We start from the raw sequence: 20,733 nt of genomic DNA, 5'->3' as shown, positions 1-20,733 counted from the left end.
GCAAACCGTGAGTATACATGACCCACTTTTTCAATTTTAGACACTTTTTGGGGTGCAATACATATAACTTATCAAATTCACACAATCACATACAAACATGCTTGACACAAACAAACAATCCATTATACATGCTTAATACGTGATGCTTAGAAATTCATACGTGCTAGAAGCCATACTTGCACTATTCTTGTCATTAACTTCGTACGAGCTTACCTTAACATATATAGCGCTATAGAAGTAGCACACCGCCGTATTCTTGTGTTCATGTTAAGTCATACAAAAACGGTCTTGTCGTTGCGACGACAAGATTACACTAGTAGAATCGTTGGGTTGACAATTATGTGATGAATGCTAGTGTTGTAATGATATGCCTTAGTATACGATTATGCCATGTGGATTCGTTTAAGCTTTTTATACTTATGCTAGTAATTCAAACTTGTATGCTCGCCAACGCTCTTTGTGTTGACATGTACTTTAATATGTATTGCAGAATCTTGATGACATCATATTGAAAGAAATCTAGTAGAACGACTAGAAACACACTTTAAATTTTAGATCATGTATTGTACTTTGTTTTCTATGTTACAAGATGTTGTAGTTTGCTTCCAAACATTGTACCCTTGTGTTAGTAATGAAATGAATTTTTGCTTACTAAATGCTTGTCACAAATAGTCGTTATGAAGTTTTCGTCTCACTCCGACGTTTCCGCCATTGGTTGGGAGTGTGACGGTAGTGTTGGAAAATTTGTGGGTAAAATGAGGGTTTTTTTTTTCACAAAATGGAAAATTAAAATTTAAATAACTTTGGACATAAAAATATACTTAATTACAATAAATGTAGTCCTATATACCGAGTTTGTGTTCTACTATGTGAGAGCTTCATAATGAATCAATCTGTGTTCAAAACGAAGCTAAGATGAATAAATTTTAATTGTTGAAGTTGTGTGTTTAAACTAGCGTTACGAAAAGATAAAAAATGAGTGGGAAATTGTTTCATTAAACAAATGAACTGGTAAGGACCTCCAAAGGTAAGAAGTAAACTAACTCGCGCAAGTGTGCCCTGGGCGATGAGCACAACTTGGCACACTTTGAACTTCACATAGCTGCCTTTTCATGTGTAGAAATTGTTATGCGGTTTGTTCAAACAAGTTAGTCGCACGTCCTGGCAGTGTGAGACGACTGGTCAGGTGCGATGTAGACCTGTGCCGGCTGTTCGAAACGTGCACTAGTGTAGCTGCTATAGTGGGCGCCTAATCTAGTACAGACCATAGTAGAGCGAGACAAATCCAGAGGGTGGGGGCAGTCAAGTCAGTCGTTCAGTCCAATTGGTGTGGACTAGTGCAATGCACCATGTCCAAGTCAATATACCACTACCGGGCAATAATTGCGATTATGCAATTGTTGCTCGGTTCTCACTGATGCATAACTTGAAACATAGTAGTTTTCATTTTCATCAAGATCTTTAAAAGTGTATTAATTGCTTTGAAGATGTTCAATGCAATTTAATTTTCGTTTTAATTTTGTTTTGTTTAACTATAAAACTAAGGTGTTTATTAGTTGAAGACACAAGAACTAATACAACCACACTTAAAGCTTTTTCCTAACAAACTTTTTGATCGATTATCCAACTGGTTGATTCAAGGTACAAGGAAGTGTAGACCTCATTTGAGTCGTGAGGTTGAGGGGAAGGCTTTTGAAGTTTCTTGGGAGTTTGAAAGTCAACTTACTTGATGGTCAAGGAGCATGTGCAAAGGTTTTAAAGTTTTCTAGTAAGTTGCAAGAGGATTCAAAAGTTTATTTTATGAGGAGAAAGAACATAAAAAGTCTTTTAATATCTTAAGGTCGTTCATAGTGGGACATTATATAACGGCAAAAGAGGCTATAGCGCCCCACAGCGCTGCCCAACACCACTATGGCGGGTGGTATGGGTTCTTTAAATCCAGTTTCCGCGAAGATGATAGCGTTGCACAATGTTTGTCCCCACTCACACACATATATATACATACATATGTATGTATAATTGAAGGGTTATATAACCCCCTTATCACTACACCCTCTTGTGATATAAAGCCCTATAAAGCTCATCTCTTATGCATTTTGTAACTTGTCGTATAACGCCTTCAAAAAAAGCTTTATGAGTAAAGATGATCTAACAAACATTTATTTATTTTAGTTTACAAGACAATGACCACAAAAAATAAGTAAAAGGTTCTGGAAGGTTTCATAATTTAGATGAATAATTGAACGGTTAGGTAGCTTTCTCTCCATTTTTCTATGGTATATTTTCCATTAATATCCACAAATTATGATCACAGTCAGTACCATATACGTGTGTGTTTTTTTGTGTAACGGCTTTTTTCTAAGTATTGTATTTTTTTTTCTTGAAAGGTTTTTTTTTCCAAGTGTTATATAACAAAATAAAGAGTTAACTTCCGTTTTACTCCTTGTGGTTTGATCACTTTAACGGTTTTATCCCAATCATTTAAAAACGACCATTTTCCTTCTTGATGTTTCGATCTTGTCGCCAGTTTGCTTTCTGGCTCTAACTCCATCCATATTGTATGTTAACTGGAAGGGTATTTTGGTAATTTCAAGTATAACGTAAGGGTACTTAGATCTTGTATGTTAACTTGAAATTACAAAAATACCCTTTCAGTTAACATGTAATATGAATGAAGTTAGAGCCTGAGAGCAAACTGCCAACAAGATCGAAACATCAAGGAGGAAAATAGCCGTTTTTAAATGATTGGAGCAAAAGTGTTAAAGTGATCAAATCACAGGGAACAAAATGAAAGTTAACTCTAAAATAAAAACGGGTACTAAAAGTGTCATGTTTTTCTTGAAAACCTAAATTCTCAACTTTTAAGAGCATTCACTTGTAAGTGAGTTACTTATATTAATAAAAATGATTGTGAGCTGAGGAGAAAGAAAAAATTAATGATAAAGATATAGAAATATTATTTAATTGAAATAAAAGAAAAAATAGAGATTTTTTATGTAATTATAGAAATGAGGATAAGAAATTCAATGTGAATGCTGCATAAGTCTTTTTTTAACAATAATTATTAGATTTTATAGGATAAATACATCACAAACTGTATTCTCTGCATGATTTGAAGCCCTAACCTTTTAGTTGTGTGACACATTTTAACTGTGGCGGACCCAGTAGTTTTTTTTTCTAGGGGTGCGGATGAAGGTTTCAACCATATTTTCAAGGGGCGTGATTAAATTTTTTGCCTAAAAAATACACTAATTTTTTTTCAAACGGTATGCCCAACCAACCCACCCGTCAAGGTCTCAAGGAAGGTCCGCCCCTGCATTCTAACCACCCAAGTACCCTCGAGGAGTTTAAGAACCTAATTAATTCGTTGTTTGTTATCACGGGTTCAATCATCGCCAAAGTCGTTGTTTATATATTAGTCGTTGTTTATATATTATGTCCATGTAAGGCATAATTAGGGCCTCTTTAACTCTGGCTTCATAGTAGTTTTGGAAGTGTGTAACTAGGTAAATAATACTTACTATGTAATTATATATTATTGTATTAATAAAATTTATAGGTATATAGATACGAGCTTGTTTAGGGGTGTGAGACTAATCCAGATCAGATACAGAACTCGGGCTCAGCTTGTTATTAAATGAGCTCAAAGTCTAAACTTGTTAATGTTTAAGCTCGTATCGATTCAAACTCTTAGTGAATCAGTCTCAAGCAGCTTATGAGTGCATCAGCTCATTTACACATAATTTCCAAACACAGACATGAATCTTAATATATGAAAGACCCAAAGTCTTAAATCTAAAGGAAACTCATTCGACATGCTAACCTACTATGCCATCTATGCATAAGACACCAAGCAAAGAACACGAGGTTAGAGACCTAAATTACATGCTCATATACACACTATGATGAACACGATGTAAAAACACTTTGAAGTTATGGTTAAAGAGACCTAGTCGTGTTTCCTTAAACATTAATACACGAAGAATCTGCATGGCCAGACCTAGGGAGGTGGGCTACGGCCCATGGTCCGATCTCCCCGGGGGGCCTTTTTTATTATATGTATATACACACACATTCACTCTTTTTTAAACACTTAAACCCATTAACATTTTATATTTTAAGCCCATTAAACACTAAAGACCAATTTAAAGTAAGTCCATTACTCTTTTACTCATTAATATCCATTTGTAAGGTTTAAACCAACTTAGAATCTGCCCAATAGTTTTAAATTAAACCCGATTAAAGTTTAAATCTATTTAAAATTGGCCCAACAGGGGCCGGTCTTTATCTATTCGCGTCAAGCCTAATTTTTTCGAGAATTCTCTGGGTCGGCTGATAATTATTGAATGCGGCACCAAACAACTCTAGGTTGTGTAAATACAGGGTAAAACCCCGATTAAAAACATTTATAATCCTTATAAAAAATAACAATTCTAAAAAATTAATACTTCAAAAATATTCTACTTTCAAACGAGTGGTCAGTTTCAACTGGCCGGTCATAGCTCAAAACTTGGTTGATAGCAAAGGGTGAAGAAAAGCATTTGTGGGAATCTTGGTTGATAGCAAAGGGTGAAGACAAGCATTTGTGGAAATAATTGTTGTTAACACTCAATTTTGGAAATACCTTTATTCATAGATGTAACACATAAATACATGTAGTATATATAATAATATACACAAATGAGTATAGTGTGTAATTACCAAAATATTAAGAAGAAATACAATATAAAAAGTATTTAACTTGATGCCACTATTAATTGTTTAGTTAGCTAGCTTAATCATAGAACTTAGTCCATTTTGTTCTGGAAGTTTTCTAACTAATAATTGAGATTATTAAACCCTTTTTTATTTCTTTGAATTATCTAACATACATGATAATAGTACACTGAATCATACTAATTGGTCTTCCTGTTTACTTTTTAACAAATTAGTTGAAATGTAGAAGATATTAGCCAAAAACTAAACTTGACATATTTAATTAAATTTGATATCTTGTTATTAAAAGATAAGAGAGATGAAATAAATTTGGTTAAACTAGAGATGAAATAAAATACGTTAAACGTAAACTGAATATTTAGATAATACATCTATGATTTTACCATAATTATATAAAAGCGTAAGCAACTCTCAAATTTATCGTTTAATAGACTTAACTTACAATACGTTATTGGTTCCATTGACCCACCGGTCACATTACTAATAATTATTTTCTAAAATTTTGATTTGATAAACACATAATCAAAAGGTTTGAGGGTTCTAAATACTACATGATGCATGTATTGGTGTATTTATTCCTGAAAATCTAAAATTCTTTTAAAATGAGTGATTAGAGCCTCAAAGCGTTAAAATTTTTGATTTTGGACTCAAATGGTTAAAACGACTAAAACACAGGGACTCAAAGCGTAATTAACTCTAACATAAACGCAAAGGTCTCATATATCGAGGACCCAAATACAATTAACTCAAAGCCCACGTGACACACACCGGAAATATATTATTCTTCAAGTCCTCGTAATTTCCGGTGACCCCTTTTAAAAACTCAAGTGTGTAACACGATTTGATAATTGGATATGCACATACATTATTATTTTATGTTTATTGTAGTTTAATACTTTATTGTGACATCTGGCTCTTAGCGTTTAGTTAACGATTTAATATAGTTGGAACAACCTTTATCATGTCTTTTTGTAACAACGGTAACTATTTGTTATTTTATATTAACAGATAATATGTAAGACATTAGTTTTATTAACTATCCATCATAATCTACTACGACAATCACTACCACTATTCTTAGTAAATAAACACATAAAATCGTAAAAATGGTTAAAAAATATTCCCGTCAAAATCATCTAGAAACTCAACCAATTTTAAATTTTAATCTAAAAAAAATCATTTTGAGATCCACTTATTGTTGTTTTTTATTCTCTTTCAAACAGTCTATCACGTTCTTTAGGGATTCGTGCTATCTGTCTAAGAAAAACAAAGCATCCGAGAACCGTAGAGGATCTAACTATTCTCGTATTGTGTTGTCCAAAAAGCTCACGTTTCGGAGCTTGATCGGATTTTGCTTGGAAAAAGGTCACTCGATGTGGCTCGGTTTGAAAGTGATTCGAGCCAGCTCGGCTCGGTTAGAAAGTGAGTCTAGCTGGATTGGCTCGGTTTGGTTCGGCTCGGCTTAGCTTGGATTATTTTACTTTTAATATATTTTATTTTTATATACATTATAATATATCACAGAAACTAATTATTAATTACATGTGATTAGGAGTGTAATTTGATATCTATACCACATTTAAAGGTTGATTATCATGCTAATGAACTTATATTGTTTTTTTAAAGGTAATGAACTTATATTGTATTTAGTTGAAATGAAGAGCGTATTTTATATTGTTAAACTTGATTTTGGTATTCTTGATGATTAAAAACAAATACATGTACAAAAACTTGTAACGGTTAAAAATTCAAAAGAAAAGCACCTCAAAAAATGACCGTTGTGCAACGATTTGAATTTCAAAATCTTTACTAAGATATATGCAAATCAAATATAATCAATAAAAATGACCGTTACACAACGGTCATAAAACCAAAAGTCATCTATATAAATGATTTTCCTCGCTCATTCATATATCTCTTCCTATCTTGATTTCATAACTATGTTGTTTATCATCATCTATCTTCATATTGTGCTTGAGTCGATTATTCAAGTCATGAAAGCTGGTTATCTCTATTTTGAGTTCTACCATTTTGCTCCGAAGAAAACCAAGAAGCATAAATCTTGTAATCAGACAACTCATTCGTGTGCGGCTAGTGGGTCTTTTAGGAAAGTGATGACGCTATTTTGGTGTGTTGGGTTTCCATTGCTGCTCATCTGATTGAGGTTGTGGCAACTCCTTTACTTTGTTGGCTGTTGGGGATTTCGGATCTGGCTAGGCGTGCAAGGCTCAAGTTAAGGAAATAAGGAGTGGATAATTAAAAACAAATTAAATGTGTTTACGTTTAATTGTTAGTGATAATTATCATGTCCAATATTTTATTTAATTAGCAATCCTAGTTATAGCCTAATGTGATAGGTTAAATAATAAATATCATGCTTTGGGTATTAGAGATTGTAGTTCCAGTTTTACAGTCAGATTTCTTGAATAATAAACGCTTGGGTGCTTAGCCAAATTTGTGTGATTTCTGATTTCAATCATTTACTCGATATCGATTCAGGTTGACACATTGTATCCAGTTGCTGAAAATTCAGATGCAACTTTCACACACTAGTAAGTATTAACTAGTAACAAATCTCCTCTCTCGGATTGCAGTCTAATCGAAAACCAAAGAATGAAAGAAAAAAAAAATCACTGTTCTTCTAGCTAGATTAGTACTAATTTAGGTTATGTATTTCATAACTTGCTCGGATTTTGCTTGGAAAAAGCTCACTCGATGTGGCTCGGTTTGAAAGTGAGCTCGGCTTGGTTAGAAAGTGAGTCTAGCTCGGATTGGCTCGGTTTGGTTCGGCTCGGCTTAGCTCGGATTATTTTACTTTTAATATGTTTTATTTTTATATACAGTATAATATATCACAGAAACTGATTATTAATTACATGTGATTAGGAGTGTAATTTGATATCTATACCACATTTAAAGGTTGATTACCATGCTAATGAACTTATATTGTATTTAGTTGAAATGGAGAACGTATTTTGTATTGTTAAACTTGAATTTGGTATGTAATGTATATTTTTCTCGACATTGTGTCATCTTATGTCATCCACCATGTATTTGTACACTTCTTATTTTTATGAGCTTTTGTAGAATAACTTAACCCTCAATTTACTAATTACTATAAAGTGTGTTTCGTCTTGTTACATTAAATCACAGTAATTAATACCATAATAATAATATGAAAATATTATTATGTAATGGGTCTATTTATTTTTTGTCGTGTGACAATGACAAATTCAAATTGAACTCAAGATGACAAATTCAATTCAAGTTTCATGCAAACCTTTTTGAATTTGTGTAAACTCATCATGACTTATTGGTTTTATGACCCAATTCAATTGAGTCTTGTAATTTTGATTCAAACACGAGCCTATGTATGTTGAATTATGCTAAATCAAATCATATAAAAGTCTTACTATTGAACCTCAATTAGTACTTCATAGAATAATATAGCAAATGCAAATTGAGACAAAACTTCTTACCGTATATAATAAAATCGGTTAAAAAGATAGACAACAATGAGTTGGAGAACGAAGACACACTAAAACAACAAGAAAAATCGAACCTTTAATACCTAAGACTGTAAGAGAAACAAAACCAAACTGAACTTAAATACACGTTACTCTAAGCTACCGAGTTTGAATAATGAGTGACAGCTATCGAATATAAGCATACTGAAGAAACATCATATTTAAACCGACGGGTTTATCCTTGTGGGGATGGTCTTGTCAAAAATGGTTAATCCTTAATCTTTCCTCGATGTTGATCTGAGTATGATCTACAAAACAAAACACCATGAAACTCGTCACAAGGATGAGAGGTGGAGGGTTCTCCTTATAACCACCCTCTGGCGTTAAAATAAGTATCGTTTAACAAGAGTAAACGAGTATGTGTTAAGAATAAGAGAGTGATAGAATCGATCCTTAATCTTGTGGTTGAAGGCTGGTATTTATATCCAAAGAGTGTAGGTATGATCTTCTGCACGTATGTCTTGTGAAGGATTTAGGACCATACTCCTTTACATATCAACAAACCGAACCTTGGATTTCTTGTAGAGAAACGGGGAAAGGAGATTCTAAGCCTAGAACAACAATGGGGTCATAAAAGCAGAGTTGTCGGATGAAAATGAAATGCAACTGCTAGGTTTTTTCCCTCCTTGAATTTTAGCTATCTCACGTGATTGACTAATTGGAAAGTTGATTTCAAGATTTAAAGGGCCACCTCATAAGGTTTTTAATTTTATTTTATCCCATAAACTAAATAAAAGAAGAGAGAAAATAACAAAATTATCATTCTTAGTATTTTTTTGTCTGATAAAATACATAAGCCATTAATAACAAGAGTATAAAAAGCAGATGCCCAAATTTTATTCATGTAACATTTGTTACCCACTCTGATATATAGGTGCCTCTCTCTATCGACATCCACAACGAGCAGTTAAGTTTTATATTATACGTATATTGATTGATAAAGGTAAAGTTATCCGCATCGTTTAGACCCGCACCGTTTCAACCCAAATGGTATCTACCTGAACCGTTTTAGCCCGTATCATCTCGACCTGCACCGTTTCAACCCGCACCGGGGCCATTACGGTCGGGGCGGCGACCCAATTGGGTCAGCAATTGGGCGGGGGTTGTGGGGGCAAAGGGTGTTAAGAGAAATATGGTTTGGAAACCGAAATCGAAATATCCGAAATTCCGTATCCAAAATATCTGAAGTTTCATATATCCAAAGATTTTGATATCTGAAAATCGGATAATCCAAATTTTGGATTCGGATATGGATTTATAAAATGTTCGGATAATGCGATTATCCGAAACTAAAAAATAGTGTGTGTACATATATGTATATATATATGTGTGTGTATATTATGAAGCATGTATTTAGTTTAAATATAGTATAGAATAGTAAAAAAACTAGTAAATAATCAGACTTGGATATAAATTTATGAATGTTTTTTATTAAAATGTTGAAGATTTGGAAAATCGAATACGTGTTTAGTTTTAATTTATACAGGAATCGGAACTTATTGATTTTTTTTTATAAATTCGTATATTCATTTAAATATTTGAATCACTGTATACGAAATTTCAGATACGGATTCAGATATTAATATTCAATATCCGAAGTTTCTGAATATTCAAAAACCAGATAATCCGATCTTGAACACCCCTAGTTGGGGCCGAGTGATAAATTCCAATTCATTTACCAACCAAGCACGTCAAGAATGGAATTGAGAATCCAATTCCAACAAATTTCAATTATTAGACACATCCCAATTCCAAAACATTCCACGTACCAAACACATCCTAAATCTAAGATCGTAGTGTTCGACGAGATAGTTCCAATGTCGCTAGAATGAGTTCAATGAGAGTCTGTTTGATATCTTTCTTACGACTTCCTATTTTTTAGAGACTATGTATTTGAACATTTTCCTTGATTGATATACTTTATATCTGATTCTTGGTTAGAACCCCGTGTATTACACGGGTTAAATAAATGTAATTTTATATATTAAATAATAAAAAAATATATTTTTATGAACCCGTGTATTATACAGGTTAAAAAATGTAATTTTATATATCAAATAATAAAAAAAATTATATCTTTAAAAACCATGTGTATTACACAGATTAAATAAATGTAATTTTGTATACTAAATACTAAAAATGCCGTATCTTTAAAAAACCCGTGTATAATCGGGTTGAATAAATCTACCAAATAATAAAAAATTACATCCTTAAAAACCACATAAAAGTTATGAGTATAAAAAATATAGACGACTTATTCAATTTCTACTCTTTCAAGAATTCGTAACTCATTCTTATACACGACTTTGCCACCCGCTCAATCTATCTATAGACGACTTATTCAATTTCTACTCTTTGAAGAATTCGTAACTCATTCTTATACACGACTTTGCCACCTGCTCAATCTATCTAGTAAGTGGCATCAAAGTTTCAGATCACTTCATACAATAACCCTTAATCTCTCACAAAATCGTTAGGTACTTGTATATTTGCATGCCATTTTATACCATGTTTGTTTACTTGCATAATACAAACAACACTAAGATTTTTCTAGCTTTTATATAGGTATAATTATTGTAATTAATTAGTTGTATTATAGTTTTTAATTATTATTTTGAAAGGCACAGTGACAGAGCTTGACCAAAAATTATGTGGGGTGGAAAGTCATGAGACTCAATTTATATATTGTATAACTATTTAGACAAAATAATTAAGGGACGATTCTTTTATAATTTTAAAATTTTCAGATGAAAAATCGGAAATTTTACACTAAGCTCCTTCCCTGGAAAGGCAGATATTACTCTACTCTACTTTATATCAAAATCCTAAACACAAATTCATATTAAAGTAAACCACAACCGACATGCGCTGGTAGAAATTTGGCTCATGATCGAATCATGATCGAAGAGTATTAGAGTATATAGTCTACAGACTAACGACTTGTGGTGCGAAAAATGAAAAATGTTAAAAGAATATTAATCATCATAGAAGTCATGTAGTCTACTATTATCAAGTATAATCGGTAATTAATTGCTCTTTATAAGATGAAAAATATGAAGTACAAATAATTTCAATAAAATAACATGCATGTTTATCTACTGTTAAGTTGTTAAGTGAAACAATCCTTTTTAGTTTAGATAAGATTTTACAATTTGAAATTAAGTTTATAGCAATAATTTAGAGTTGATAAGATTATATTATTTTAATTAATAATATATTATATTTAATAATTGCCAATGAGCTAGTGGTGGAGTGGTAAGGGAGAGAGCTTGTGTTCCAAGTGACCCAAGTTCAATTCCTACCCCTAGCATTTAGTTTCTGCGGCACCTGGTGATGATGGGAGACTAGGCGAGTAGGCGGCGATCGCTAGTTCGATCCTTGAACTGAGCGGGTTTTACCTCACCGCACTGTCGTGCCTTCGGGCGAGTGTTCACGGGCTTCGGCCCTAGGTGAGGGTTTTCCCCGGTTCGGAAGGCGAGTGTATCCCGATGTGGTGAATTTCGCCAGTAGCCCATTTAGAGGATTTGTTGGCCGTTCAAAAAAAATATATATATATATATTTAATAATTTAAATTAAATAATAATTAGCTACAATTAAGGATGGTCTAGAATAATGACAAGTGTCTTTTTATTGCTTTCTTTTATTATATAGTATAGAAGATATAGAAGATATGTAGGGTGGAGATATAGGGTAAAGTTCTTGTACAAATAATCTTAACATACTAAACATACAAATTGAAGGAAAACTCAAAAAGACAAGGTGGCATTTTTGTAACTATCAATAACTATCAAAGTTACTCTACATATATACCTAAAAAAACCTAACCACTCCCCCCACCCCCAAAAAAAACCTAAAACCCCACCCCCCCCCCACCCCCCCCCCCAAAAACCTAAAAAAAACCTACCCCCCATCCCCCAAAAACCTAAAAAACCTAACCCCCCCCCCCACCCCAAAAAACCTAACCCCCCACCCCCCTCCCCCACCCAAGCTAAAATGCTAAAAACTAAACCCCCCAAAAAAACCTAAAAAAATCTAAAAAAATAAAAAAAAACACACAAATTATTTTATTTTATTTTTTTAACATTTTTTATTAAAAAATCGCTACTTTTTAGTAGCAGCCAAAAAAATTTTTTTTTTTTTTTGCTAACGAAATGTAGCGATTTTTTAGTAAAAAATGTTAAAAAAAAAAATTTGTGTTTTTTTAGGTATTTTTGGTTGTAACTTTGATAGTTGGTGGTAATTACAAAAATGTCACCTTGTATTTTTGGGTTTTCCTTCAATTTGTATGTTTAGTATGTTAAGATTTTTTGTATTTGATCTTTTGCCTGGAGATATAATAGGAAGTTTATTTGGCTAGGAAGGCTGGGAAGTGATCTTGACCATCCATTTAGTTAATCAAGAGCTAAGATTAAATGATGGAAATTGAAAGAAAGAAAAGAGGCGCGTGAGTTTGTTTAGGGGCATTCTAGTCAATCCAAGCCAATAGTTTCTCTCTCCTCCAATTCCCCCCATTTTTTAAACGTTAATTACTCTTTCATACGACATTATTTTTTTATAAAATTTGCACAAAAAAAACGAGCGTTTTTTTATCTTTAAAACGAGTATACTATTGCTATATTTTCAAAAAAAAATTAAAAACCCAGTTGCGTAAAACGCAATAAAAAAACCCTAGTTACGTAAAACGCAATGAAAAAAAAACCTAAAAAATGACATTTTTCTAAAACGTAATGCACAAAAAACACATAAAAATGTGTTTTACCTAAAACGAAATGGACTAAAAATACAAAAGAAAATGTTTTTTCTAAAACGCAATGGACTAAAAATACATAAAAATGTGTTTACTTAAAACGCAATGGACTAAAAACACTTTAAAATATTTTTTTTTTCTAAAACGCAATAGAACAAAAAACACATAAAAATGTATTTTATCCGACATAAATAGCACATTTGACTTTTGACTAAATTTAGAAATTTGAATAATTGTTTCATTGTAAAACGCAATAATAAAAGCTTATGTACCAAGTCAAACTAACCTCTGTTTCTTTTGGTTAAATGAATACAGAATACAACGCAATTCATTCAACGATTCTTTTGTTTCAATGACTTCTAAAATATGCAACCCATTTAACGATTTCAATAAAACGTAGTTCATTCAACGACTAATGTAAAACGCAATAGATTCGTCGATGCTCCAGCTATGGTGTCGGTGTCGGTGACGATGAACGACGCATCAGGAGCAAACTCCAGCGATGCAGATCTGTTAATTTCTTTTCCAGATGTATGTGTCAACTTTGAAATGAGATTGAGAGATCTTGGGCAAGGGTTCGTTTGTGATTTGTGGACGGTGACCATGTGGTAGGAATGGGGTAACAGTTGTGGTGGAGGTGGGCGATGGAGTGGTGGCGGTGACGGTGGCGATGGGTGGTGGAGTGGTGGTGATCATGGGCGGATCTTAGTGGAGCCGTGGCAGGGCCACGGCCCTGGCAAGTTTTTCGGCCGTAGTGCTAATTTTCCGCATTTCGATCGAAATTTTGTATATATACTATGTTCGGCCCTGGCAAGTTTTTCGGCCGTAGTGCTAATTTTAGTGTCCGTGTCTTTCGGCCCTGGCAGGTTCAACGGGCAAGATCCGCCACTGGTGGTGATGGTGATGGTGTGGGGGTGGGATGAACGATAAAGATATACTGGATATTTTTTAAAATCTAGGGTTATTTGAGATAAAATTTTGGTTGACAAAATTGCCCTTCTTTGGATTTTTATTCTTTATCACGTGTCCTCCTCCTATTGCTTCCTATCCTTCCTATCTAAAACATACTTCCTATTTGATCCTCTCTCTAGATATGTAATAATAATCGTTGTTTTGGTTTTATTTTACGTGTATGTTATATATAAATGTACGTATAATATTTTTTTGGGAACGGCTGTATTTATTTAAAAAAAAACCTTGAATGGGTTGCTTATGATCGTATCAAAATTAAATAGGTACTTGATAAGATTGTTAAGTGTCAAACCCTGTAGGATGATATGTCAATAACAATTTTAGTTAACCATGTAGGATCATATGTCAATAACAATTTTAGCACATGTTATTGGGCACACAGATCCAACAATACAAACCAGAAAGAAAGATGGTTGGTTGCTTACTATAAGCAGTCCTAGCAATCAGGATCTTTAACTAACATCTAAAGGTTACTTAATGAATAAGAAGACTATGGGGTGTGGAGGGGCTTGGATCGGGGGCATTGTTCGACACGTGCTGAGTATGGAATCCACAAGGTAATATTCAAAAACAAGGGGTGTGGTGTGGCGTGATTTCGGCTGGCATGGCCAGCCATGTGGATTTTTTTTAATTAAAGTAGCCGTTGCCAACCAAAGTCAGCCATGTCACCCCCCCCCCCCTCCCCCGCGCCCCCGCCAGCGGGGCAACGCTAGCCTGGTGTGATCTAGTCAGTGTTGCTTGGCAACCACTGCCTCAATCCACACCCAGGGTCTAAGAAGACCACTTCTTTTAAAGAGTCGTGGTAGAAATGGGCATGTTATCTCCGGGTCCTTGAAAAATGGGACATATGCTCAGAAACTAATATGATAGCAGCTTCTAGTCATTCGAATTTTGATTCATGAAAGAAAAGATTGAGATAACCCATGTAGGTACATATTGTTTTTGTTTAAAAACATTAAGATAAAGCATTTTAAACACATTATGTTTGGATTTTATCCGCCCCTAGTTGAAAGCCTAAGACCAGGTGCCTTGTTAGTTGTTACATGTTCAAACCCAACAACCTGAATGATGCTTATGCCTTATGCATTAACCAAACATGCAAGCAGTTGAACACCAAACCACCATTGAATGCGACCACATTACTTTAGTACTAACGCCTCCATCAATGATAACTCGGCAAGTCACAAGAAGCTGTCTACTAAAGAAATTGAGGCCAAGAGAGCAAGAGGCTTGTGTTTTTGTGGAACACTAAGTTCTACCGGACAATAGACGCAAGACTCTTCAGTTGTTCATAATTGAGTTTTTATTTCAAATCATCTCTGATATGCATTGTTATTCTTTATGTAAGTCAACATGATGGTTCAAAAGGGGGTTACAACGCAGCTTGTTGCTCGTTTATCTGTCATCCTTATGTAATTTTTCTATCGTTAAGTTATTAAAAAAAACTTGAGAGGAAAATTTTCTTTAACAAATAAGGGTATAAGTTTGTAGATAAATTTTGATAAGTTACACATGCTTACACATCTTTAGGTTTGTGCAAGGTTAATTGCACAAAAACCCATTTAATATGACATTTATTGTAGTTACGTGTAGGTGTGTAGGTGCTGCAAGATACTAAAATTGTTATGTTTGTTATGCTATGCTAATCACGACTCCCATAGCCATTTGTTCTTTGAATGTAATTATTCGACAAAGGTTTGGGATATAGTGAAACGAAAGGTGGGAATGGATTCGGTTCAACCCAAATGGGCAGATATTGTAGACTGGTTGATTACTCGGTCCAAATCTAAACTAGCTAAGGATTATGTCGCTAGAGTGGTGGTTGCGGCTACGGCTTACACTATTTGGCAGGAGCGAAATGCTAGGATTTTCAAAAATCAGCTAAGACCTCCAGAGACTGTGGGTGCTCATATTATACAATTGGTTCGATACAAATTAATGGGTGCGAGGTTGAAGAATACTGGTAATGTCCGCAGGCTTCTAAGCGAATGGGATGTTCATGGCAAAGAGCTATTGGACGATGGTGGCTGACTAGTTGTTTAAATTGTATTTGTTTTTCCTAGTGGTCAGGCTAGTTGTTTTTTGTTTTGGGTTTGTAGTTGCTTGTCTATGGTTGTTTTGGATTACTTTCATGGGGTATGCCTCATGATTGAACTAGTGTAGACTCTCTACACTACTTGGTTTGTTTTGGTTTGTTGATATATAAAATCACCGGGGTAACCCTTTACCCAAAAAAAAAATTGTTATGTTTGAATTTATCAAAACTGAGTTAGCGTTTTTATGTAATGGCATACCTAAATCCAGTTAATAGCTTACGTGAAACGGGTAATTGAAACAAAATGTTTGAATTTACCAAAACTGAGTTAGCGTTTCTATGAAATGGTATACCTAATCCAGTTAATGAATTACGTGACACGGATAATTGAAAAAAATATATATATTAATTCATTTGTGTACAAATTTTGATAATATAACATTAAAAGAATACATATTAATTCAACCGTGTATACAAATTTTGATAATATAACGTTAAAAGAATATAAATATCAATTACTAAATCAACAAGAATATTAATAATAACAACAAATTTATTTTTTGATTAAATTACGTTTTTAGCCCCTATGGTTATATCACTTTTACTATATTAGTCCAAAATAAGGATTTTTAACATATCTGTCCCTATGGTTTCTATAATTAACCATTTTGACCCCTAAGTCTAACCATTTTAGCCCCTATGGTCTCTATAACTAACCATTTTGGCCCCCATGATCTCTAGACTCAGGGGCCAAAATGGTTAGTTATAGAAATCATGGGGCAGATATGTTTAAAATTATTAATTGAGTTAATAGCCAAAATGGTCCCTAAGGTTTGCTCACTTTTGCCACTTTAGTCCAAAATCCAAAATTTTTAAATATGGGTCCCTGAGGTTTGCATTTTGTTGCCATTTTAGTCCAAATTTCAAAAACCCCCTTTTTTGACTGTTGCAACCAGCCTATTTTGTCCTTTTGCGTAGGGGTATTCTGGGTTCTTGATCTGAGTTTGTTATAATAACTCATAAAAATGACCAAAATACCTCTGCACAAAAGGACAAAATAGGCTGGTTGGAACAGTCAAAAAAGGGACTTTTTGAAATTTGGACTAAAATGGCAACAAAATGCAAACCTCAGGGACCCAGATTTAAAAATTTTGGATTTTGGACTAAAGTGGCAAAAGTGAGCAAACCTCAGGGACCATTTTGGCTATTAACTCTTTTGGCCTAATATAGTAAAAGTGATATAACCACAGCCCACAGGGGCCAAATACGTAATTTACTCTTATTTTTTAAACACCTTGAAAACAAAAAGAATCGAGAATATTAATAATAACAACAAATTTATTTTTTTAAATACCTTGAAAACAAAATAATTACAGAAAAAAAATGCTTACTCGATGTTCAACTCACCTGCTACAAACAATAGTAAAGTCATGGGGTATAATGATTTTAATATGTTACACAATAGATAAATATAAACAACATATTTTTCATCATCTGAAAGCTTCTAGAACAGTAGACTTTTAATTTTTTAAAGAAAACTTATAAAGCTGAAAAGTTGATGGCTAATCCTACTCTAGCATTTTCTACGTTTGTTCCCCTTTTCTATTGCAGATGGTTATATAAAATAATATATACACTGCAGATGATTATATAAAATAAATTAATAATATACACTACAAATGTGGTGATCTTATATTATAAGAACATGAATAGTATGTAATATACTAATTATTGGATATACGTTAATTATAGTTGTATGATTATATTTAATGCTAAGAATATAGTTATCAGCTTAAAAATTAGAGGGTGATCACATCGATTAATGTTTTTTTAAATAACAAATTTTAAATAATAAGAAGAAAAAAAACCATGTAATATTAAGCATCTGATTCAGCTAAGACATCATACATGAGTATAGACTTCAGTTTTTATTGTCTAACCCTTTAAATATCACATGTTCAGTTTAAATTGCATTTTTCTATGTGTTTATGATATAAAAAAGTAAAAAAAATGAAAGAATAGTTTAAAATTATCTATAAATGACGGTAGTGTGAGGTTCATTGGGGAACACTAAAAAAGTGGGGAACAGTGGGGAACCGACTCAAACGAATTCCGATTGGACTCATTCCAGCGGCGTTGGAAACCGTCTCGTCGAACCCTAACTAGGATCTCTTAACCCTAAACCCTAAATCATAACCCTAAACTCTAAATATATTAGGGTTTGGCTTTTAGGGTTTAGCTTTAGGGTTTAGCCTTAGGGTTTAGCTTTAGGTTTAGCTTTAGGGTTTAGAGTTTAGCTTTAGGGTTTAGGGTTTAGCTAGAGGGTTTAGCTTTAGGTTTAGCCTTTAGGGTTTAGCTTTTAGGGTTTATAGTTTAGATTTTACGGTTTAGCTTAGGTTTTAGCCTTATTTTTTAGCTTTAGGGTTTAGAGTTTAGAAGTTAGGATTTAGGGTTTAGGGTTAAGAGATCTTAGTTAGGGTTCGGCGAGCCGGTTCCAACGCCGCTGGAATGAGTCCAATCGGAGTTCGTTTGAGCCGGTTCCCCGCTGTTCCTCACTTTTTTAGTGTTCCCCAATGAACCTTCCCCAATGACGGTATGAGTTATATATTAACAATTGAATTAATATTACATGAAGGATTCAGTAATATTAATTCAATTGGTGATGGACTCGAGTTACTCTCGGAGTACTCCGTTTGTTCAGTAGGTGCCCTGAGAGTACTCGGGATTGAGTTTGTTGGCGTTAGAAAAAAAACATTACATGAAGGATTCAAACCAAAGACGATAAGGAGAAAAAAAATCTAATTTACTGTGATTTCATTGATATAACTTTCTAAAATGGCGAAGTCAGCATCATAAATTGAGTGTGGAGATGTGATGGCCACAATATTGAGTATGATTATAAATTTGTCGTTATTATAAGAAAAGGCAAATGAGAAACTTGTACCTACCCACTCTTTACAACATGAATCCTTCTAGAAGCTTATGTTATTTAACTTTGGGCCAAGCTATAAAAACACCGAGCATTCATATACAACCTAAAACGATTGTGAGTAGAGTAGAGAGAAAATATTACTGTACATCTGTAAATTTGAGAGAACAAGATTCACCCTTTATAAATCTTTAATATATTTTGAAAATAATTGTGATGGAAGTAAGTGAAAATGTAACGATAAAAGTATTAAAAATATTATTTAATTGAAAAATGAGTGAGAGATAAATAATGATTTTTAATGTTATATAGGGTAAAAAAATAAGAGGTTGGATGTGAATGCTCTAACACACTATTTAAAAACTAGTGATGTGTGATCGAGTCGTATGATAGGGCGAAAAGTGATCAAACTAGGACACATGCGAATCAAACTATACGACCTGTAGGATGTTTTTACTGACAAATAAATGATTGATGTGAGTACTGTCAAACCTATAGAGCCCGCATGACTTTTCATCATCATATCATGTAACCCGTAGAATGTGACAATTGAGTTATTGTATATTAATAGAAGTGGTGTCGTTTAAGCGACTCTCCTTATTTCAAAGTTGATTAGGCTGGTTGATTATGTAACTGATCTTAACCTTTCAAAAAAAAATGTAACTGATCTTAAATAAATACAAAAATATTTTTAATCTTGTTCTAATTCGATACGGCCTCTCTATAACAAGAGTAGCGATCCATGGTTCTTACATTTGATTTATTTAATAGACAAAAGATCAAATACAAACAATTTTAACGTACGAACTGAAGGTTTTGCTGTAAAATGCAATGGTATTTTCGTAATTATTAGTAATTATCAAACTTACTCTACAAATGATCATGTAGAGTAATTTTGATCTTCTAGAGTAATTTTGTAAAATGTTTTTGTAGAGTAATTTTGATCTTGTAGGGTAATTATAAAAATTACTCTACAAGTACACCTTGTTGAGTAATTTTGTTCTTGCATGGTAATTATCAAAATTACTCTACAAGTGTATCAAATTTACTCTGCATCAAAATTACTCTACAAGTGTATCAAAATTACTTTGCAAATTTATCAAACGACATACAGTTCAAAATTGCTCTACAAAATCATTTGTAGAATACTTATGATACTCTACAAAATTACCTTAGAAGATCAAAATTAGCATACAAGATCATTTGTACAGTAATTATGATACTCTACAAAATTATTCTACAGGATCAAAATTACCCTATAAAACATTTTACAAAATTACTCTACAGGATCATTTGTAGAGTAATGAGTAAATAATTACGAAAATGCCACCGCATTTTTTGGCTTTTTCATGCCTTTCAGACGTTTTGTACGATAAGCTACTTTATACGTGAACTTTACTCTATTTAATATGCACGTCCAATCTCTAGGTCGTCACTATTATAAAAGTGGGCCGTGTTCGGGTTGAATTGTATAAAAAGAGGATTGACCCGTTAATCCGTTTAACTTAGAGAAAAACTTTTATTATTTTATTTTTGATGATTCTCTTTTCTAATTTTTTATGATACACATGTAATTTCCAATCAATATTCAAGATTTTTTTTTTTTTGAAAAAAGAAGATCTTAATATTTTTTTTTTGAACGGTAAATTTGGATCACTGACGGACTACTTGTAACAACCCGCACCTTTGTGCGTTGTTACTACTCGATACACTCGTTACGCCTAGCACCGGAGATTCGGATCATAATGTAACAATATCAATTTTATCGCTAAATCGAAGTCTAATCGAATAATTACGCATATTCTA

Source organism: Helianthus annuus, chromosome 12 (assembly GCF_002127325.2).
Source record: "Helianthus annuus cultivar XRQ/B chromosome 12, HanXRQr2.0-SUNRISE, whole genome shotgun sequence".
Lineage (NCBI taxonomy): Eukaryota > Viridiplantae > Streptophyta > Magnoliopsida > Asterales > Asteraceae > Helianthus > Helianthus annuus.
Note: the sequence above shows the minus strand (reverse complement) of the source record.